The sequence below is a fragment of the Eriocheir sinensis genome, chromosome 42 (genome assembly GCF_024679095.1).
Source record: "Eriocheir sinensis breed Jianghai 21 chromosome 42, ASM2467909v1, whole genome shotgun sequence".
In the NCBI taxonomy this organism is placed as follows: Eukaryota; Metazoa; Arthropoda; class Malacostraca; order Decapoda; family Varunidae; genus Eriocheir; species Eriocheir sinensis.
The window spans coordinates 10,883,726-10,889,988 of record NC_066550.1 but is presented as its reverse complement, the minus strand read 5'-3'; the positions used below and the strand labels follow the sequence as shown (position 1 = coordinate 10,889,988).

Here is a 6,263-nt window from a genome sequence, read left to right as displayed (position 1 = left end):
GTCTATAGCAAGGTGAGGAGGAGGAGGAGGAGGAGGAAGAGGAGGACGTTGGACAGGAAGAAGAAAGGGGTTGTCCATGGATAAACTAGATATATGGGAAGGTAAGGAGACTGGTTGACAAGTAGAGGAGGAGGAGGAGGAGGAGGAGGAGGAGGATAGAGGGTAAAGGTGGAAAGGTAGAATGACAGGAATGCATAGATGAGGAACAGGTTGGGGAAGGGGAGGTGAAGGGAGGGAAGAAAAGGGAAGGGGAGGGAAGGGAAGGGAAGGGGAGGGAAGGGGAGAGAAGGGGAGGGAAGGGAAAGGGAGGGAGGGGAAGGGGAGAGAAGGGGAGGGAAGGGGAGGGGAAGGGAAGGAAATATGGGAAGGATGACAGGTATGAGGATGGGAAGAAGACAAGGACAGGTAAGCAAAGGATGATTAACAGGTGAAGAACAGGTAAGGAGACACAAGGGAGAGGGTGGGATGATGAGAAGAAAAAAAGAACAAGAAAAAAAACAATAACATGAAAATAATAATAAAAAAACAAGGTGCACATAAGAAAAGATAAGAAAACAGAATAAAGAAAATGAAAAACAAGAAGAAAAGAACAAGAACAAGAATAAGAACAAAAATGTGCATAAAAAAAAGACAAGAAAATAGAACAAAGAAAAAGCAGAAAAAGAAGAAAAATTATAAAAAAGCAAAACCTGAACAAGAAAAAAAAAACAGGAAGAACAAGATAATAAGAAAACAAAAATAGAAAAAGAACAAAAAACAAGAAAACAAGCAGCAAGAAACTAAGATACAAGATAAAGAAAATTAAAACAAAAGAAAAAAGTGAATTAAAAAGAAACAAAAGAAAAACACAAACGACAAGCGATCCACACACACACACACACACACACACACACACACACACACACACACACAGGGGCAAGGAGAGGTCACGTGATCATAATGAAGACACAAAACGAACAAGTAACACACTCGATAATATCCCTTGATTCCACCCTTGAGGAGGAGGAGGAGGAGGAGGAAGTGAGATAGACAGATAAAGCGGAGACAGAGAAGAAGAAATAGATGTTGAGATAGAAAAGGAAAAAAATGTGAAGGAATGAGTGACAGATGTGAGGAGGAGGAGAGGAGGAGGAGGAGGAGGAGGAGGAGGAGAGGAAAAAAATATCACGAAGGAGGAGAATTCTGCGACAGTAAAATATTAATAATGAAAAGGAAATAAAATAAGGAAAAATATGATGAGAGAGAGAGAGAGAGAGAGAGAGAGAGAGAGAGAGAGAGAGAGAGAGAGAAGAGGAAGAAGGGTGAGAGAGGTGAAGGCTAATGAAGATGAGAAGAGGAGATAAGACGAAGATAAAGGGTAATAAGAATAAAGGAGGAGGAGGAGGAGTACGAAGAGGAGGAGAAGGAGGAGGAGGAGGAGGAGCAAAAAAAAAGAAAACTCAGCAATGCACCTCATATCTCTCTCTCTCTCTCTCTCTCTCTCTCTCTCTCTCTCTCAAGATCCGATAGAGGGCAGCGAGGTGCGGGTGGACAGCTGAGAGAGAGAGAGAGAGAGAGAGAGAGAGAGAGAGAGAGAGAGAGAGGAGACACTTGCACCCCATTCACAATTTCTATTTTACGGCTTTTTTTTTTTTTGCCTCACTCTACAAGATGATGATGCTGAGAAGAGGAGGAGGAGGAGGAGGAGGAGGAGGAGGAGATGAAGAGGAAGAGGAGGTCTATCATACGCCATATAATAAACATCATTAGATTACAACATCCTCCTCCTCCTCCTCCTCCTCCTCCTCCTCTTCTTCCAACTGTACTGAGGCAGGAAGTGTGTGAAAGTGAGTGGGGGCGAGGGGGGGAGGGAGGGGCGGAGGGGGGTGCTGAAGAAGGCATGGAGGAGGAGGAGGAGGAGGAGGAGGAGGAGGAGGAGGCTACGAGGGGGGACCAACTGGGTTAGCGGAGTAAGCTTTTTGGAAGAAGACGAGGAGGAGGAGGAGGAGGAGGAGGGGGGGAGGGGGGGGAAGGAGGAGGAGGAGGAGGGGAAGGAGGAGGAGGAGGCATCAAGTGTCAGCAGATGCCACCCTTACCTCGGATGTCACACACACACACACACACACACACACACACACACACACACACACACACACACACTCCTTCCCTTCCACCTGTCTTCCTCACCCCACACCCAGCCCTCTCTCCCTCTCTCCTCCTCCTCCTCATCTCCATCAACGGGGGAGGAGGAGGAGGAGGAGGAGGAGGAGGAGGAGCGGAAGGGAAGACGGGGAGGAGGGGGAGGTAGTGGGGAATCAACACAGCTCCTTCCATCCCCAAGGGCGTGTGAGGAGGCCGGGGAAGGCTGCTGTAAGGTCCTTCATCCTACACGTCAAGGAAGGACTCTCGCTCCTACGACTCCTTCGGTACTCTGATTCCGTGCTCTCTGGCTTAAATACTGGCCAGGTGCGTGAATCCAGGTGCGAGAAATTCCAAACACCTTCGTAACGCTTCAAAATCCATCGTTCACCTCAAAATCCGCGTTTCTGAGGGATCAAGTTGTGTTTCCTAGGCGTGTGTGTGTTTTGGGGGCGTGTGTGTGCGTGTGTGTAAGGTAGGCGGGGGTCTGTGTGCGTGTGTGTGCGTGTAAGGAAGGGTTGAATCATGGAAGACGTAACGGTATTAACTTCTAAGATCTGGTACACACAGAGCGAAGGAGGGAGGGGCCTGTGTGTGTGTGTGTGTGTGTGCGTCTGTGTCTGTGTGTGTGTGTGTGTGTGTGTGTGTATGTGTGTGGAGCAGGGTGTGGCGGCGGGCTGGAGAGAGATCACCCGCAGTTAGTCTGGTAGGTGGCACGGGTCGCAGTGGTGGTGGGAGTGTGCTCTCTTCACCCACCCCTCCCTCCTCTCCCCGCTGCTCTCGCTCCCCTCTCTCCTTCCTCCCGCGGCTGGTCCTCCTCCTCCACCGCCACCGCCGCCGCCGCCTCGCCCTCACCACACCCAACACCGAGGACGACCTAGCTAATCACAGTCTCACCGCGCCTCAAGAATCGCTGTTACCTGTTGAGGCGGGTTACCTGGCTACCCGCAGCTACTCCTACCCCCTTCCTCCTCCTCCTCCTCCGCCGCAAGCCGATCCCTCTCGCCCCCCGCTGGCACCTGTACTTCACCTGGTAATTGGCTACAGGTGAAAGGTGTGACTCTGAGAGGTGACACGAAGGAGGAACTAAAGAAAACGAAGTAAAGAAAACAAGGAAAAGAACAGTGTCGGATTCTGTGCCAGTCTGTGTTGATCTTGTTGGTGTGTGTATGTGTATGGGACTTCCTCACGCACGCACATACACACACACATATACGCACACACGTGTATGTATTTTGCAAGAAACCTACACACACACACACTTGCTATGATGTTGTGTAAAGACGTGTGCAATTAAAGAGCGGCGTGAGAAACACACACACACACACACACACACACACACACACACACACACACACACACACACACACACACACACACCATCACCTGTGCAACTCTGGAAAAAAGTACCCCAAAAATCACCTCAGTGCCCCCTTTAAAAACACCTGTGGAGCGGAATGCAATTAACTCCAGGTGATTGACAGGTGGCACGGGACATCCACACACCTGTCCACCTCATCCACATCCACCTGGGCGAAGTGGATGAGGTCTGAACACTGGCCCTCCACCACCCCCTCATCCACCTCTCCACGCTGGGTGACTCAATGAAGTGGAGATTCACCCACCGCCACCCACTTGCTCTTCCTCCTCCTCCTCTTCCACCTAGGACTCCACCTCACCTAAATCCACTCGAGGTAAGAATTATGTTTGTTATTAATTTATTTATTTATTTTCTTATTCTTATTTACTCTTATTTATTCTTCTTTATTTACTTATTTTTCTACTTTCCTTCCTTTACTTTATCCTTTTGCATTTGTTTACCTTGTTTACGTGTTTTGTTTTCTTTACTTTCTATTTATTATTTTCTTTTACTTCTTTTATTTTTGTTTTGTGGTTAAGGAAGTAATTTTATCACGGTGGAGGTCTGCTTTTTTTTCTTTCCTCCTTCCTCCATTCAGGTGTTTTCAATGACCTGTGTTTGACCTCTCTCTCTCTCTCTCTCTCTCTCTCTCTCTCTCTCTCTCTCTCTGTATTATCTATTCCTTCCCATTCCCTTAATTCATCTCTTTTTCCACTCTCTTTTCTTCCCTATTCATCCACTTCCATCTCATCCACAATCATCCAATCTTATCTTCTTATCTCTTACTCTTATTTATCTATCTTATCTATCTTAGTCTATCTTCTATCTTATCTTCAGTCATCTTCATCCACCTCTCTGTTATCCACAAGAAAGATGATTACTGAAGATGATGAAGATGCTGGGATATCCTTCGCTGCACTCATCTTCATCCTTACTCATCCTCCTCCTCCTCATCATCATCTTATTGCATCCCTTCTGACTCATCCATGGCCGTTCATTCATTTCCTTTTGTGTGTGAGTCTCCTTTCATTTACTTCCCTTTGATTTTACTTCCTTCCTTCCTTCTTTTTCTTCCCCTCTTTTCTTCCTTCATTCCTCCCTTCCTTATTTTCCTTCCTTCCTTCTTTTCCTTCTTTTCCTTACCCTCTTTCCTCCTTCCTTTTGATTTTCCTACTTTCACTTCCTTCTTTCCTTCCTTCCTTCTTTTCCTTCCCCTCTTTCATTCCTTCCTTTGGTGTTTGTTAAAAGAAAATAAAATGTATATTCTATTAGTTTAAGTGGCAAGGGGGTGATGGGAAAAAATGGGGTAAAGTGGGGTTCAAAGGGGTGACAAAATGGGGAGGAATGGGTGATGGGGGAGAGAGGGGTAATGGAGAGTGTGATGGGGGGAGGAGTTAAGAGGTGGGGAGAAGGGGTGATGATTGGGGGGTAAAAGGGGTTAATGGGGAGAGAAAAGGGTGATTGGGTACATGTTTTATTCGTGTTTGTCTGGTTTCATTCATATCTCTCTCTCTCTCTCTCTCTCTCTCTCAACCTAACTCAAGTAATATGTGATGTAACTTGTGTGAACGACAAATCTCTCTCTCTCTCTCTTTAAATTCCTAACTCACGTAATATTTCATCTAACTTCTGTGAACATCAAATTTCTCCATCTCTCTCTCTCTCTCTCTCTCTCTCTCTCTCTCTCTCTCTCTCTCTCTCCGCGTCGGTAAGGTGAGACAAAATGCAAAAAACGTCCTCCCATACCTGCTCTGGATGTTACCTGCCTTTCACTCCTTACCTGTCCCCCTCCCCCCCTCCCTCCCATACCCCTCCTCCCCTACACACACCTGTCGAACTGAACCCCAGGTGTGTATGTGTGTATTTGTGTGCGTTGAACAGTGTGGTAGAGATGTTAGAGTTCGTGATTCATAGGAAATAGATAGGAAAATAAATATAGTTAAAAAGTTATTATATTGTATGTCATAATATGGTTAGTAAGAATATAGTGAAGAGTTAGGAAGTTAAAATATAGTTAGTAAGTTATATCATGGTTAGTAAGTCATCATAGGGTTAGGAAGTTATGATACAATAGAAGGTTATGATGTAGTAAACGTTGTAGTAGTAGAATAAGTTGATTGATAGATAGTAATAGGACAGAATATAGTTGACAAACAGATAGAAATAGATTATACTCTTAAAACATAAAAAAACACCCAATACCTTAAAGAAAGCAGGATACGTTAAAAAGGAAAATAAAAACAGTAAAAGAAAAGATAAAACAGGATTAAAAAAAACGAGAGAATAGAAAACAAGAGAGAAAACAATGGGATAAAAGAAAAGCAATAAAACAAAAAATAAAGCAAGATAAAATAATAGCAAAAAAAACAAGGGATAAAACAAGAAAAGATAAGAGGTAAAAACATTAAAACAAGAGAAAATAAAAGCCATAAAACAAGAAATAAAACAAAGATAAAACAAATGACAAAGGAGATAAAATAAAACCAATAAAACAACAGAATAAAACGCACCCACTATCCACCCTCCCCCCCCCCCCCCCAAAAAAAAAAAAAAACACAGGTAACATCTTAAAAGGTAAAAATGGCATACCTGTCCACCTGTATAGCGGTTAATTATACGTATAGGTACAGGTGAGGCGGGATCCACACCTGTTAATTAGGGCTCTTTACTTTCACACACACACACACACACACACACACACACACACACACACAAGGCCTGGCCCACTCATTCATTAAAACTGTATATGAGGCCGTGCGAGCGAAAACGTACAAAGCGCCATCTG

The 6,263-nt window shown here is 44.9% G+C and overlaps 1 protein-coding gene across 1 annotated transcript in view; it reads left to right on the top strand.

The window, feature by feature from the left end:
• The first annotated feature begins 2,709 nt into the window (after positions 1-2,709).
• LOC127010004 (uncharacterized) overlaps positions 2,710-6,263 on the top strand; it is a 24,817-nt gene continuing 21,263 nt past the window's right edge. Inside the window, exon 1 of the mRNA XM_050883703.1 lies at positions 2,710-3,812. The gene's annotated coding sequence lies outside the window, so the exon portion shown is untranslated. The remainder of the gene's footprint in view (positions 3,813-6,263) is intronic.